We start from the raw sequence: 689 nt of genomic DNA, 5'->3' as shown, positions 1-689 counted from the left end.
TTATTCCTGGTCACTCCTGGCGGTGCGGGGGAATAGGCCACCAGATCCCCCCTCAGCCTTCTCTTGTGGAGGCTGAACAGGTTCAGGTCCCGCAGCCTGTCCTCATAGGGCCTGCCCTGCTGCCCACGATCATGCGGGTGGCCCTACTCTGGACCCTCTCCATGCGGTCCACATCCCTCTTGAAGTGCGGCGCCCAGACTTTATTTTTTAGTTATTGTGCAATCATCTCTATTTGCAGTATGCAAACACAAATCATGACACATATTTTTGTAATAAATTTAAAATATGGTATAGTAGGTGTTTAACTTTTAGTGTATGATTTGGGGGGTGGTTTTCTGGTTCAAAGATAGCAACCCTCCTCCCAAAAGAAGTACTTCTGGGGGGCAGGGGGAGGGACTTCCGTGGGCAAAGGTCAGAGGTTAGGGGCAGGACTTTGGTCCCACAGTGGTTACCAGTGGTGGAGCACCTGTCAAGGGGCGGGGCTACCCTTGCGGCCCTCGACAGCTCACCAAAACTCATTTAGCAGCCCTCCAGCTGGAATAATTGCCTGCCCCTGGCCAAGCTCCATCCACTTTGCCCTTTGTCTAGCACCCTTCCCCTACTGCTAGAAAGAAGATAGAAAAGGCACATCAAGCTGCTGTGACATAAAAAATGAGTGTATGTGTGTGTGTGTGGGGAGGGATTATATT

The sequence above is a fragment of the Crocodylus porosus genome, unplaced genomic scaffold (assembly GCF_001723895.1).
Source record: "Crocodylus porosus isolate Cpor-Errol unplaced genomic scaffold, CroPor_comp1, whole genome shotgun sequence".
Lineage (NCBI taxonomy): Eukaryota > Metazoa > Chordata > Crocodylia > Crocodylidae > Crocodylus > Crocodylus porosus.
The sequence above is the reverse complement of the archived record's forward strand: the minus strand, read 5'-3'. Positions refer to the sequence as shown.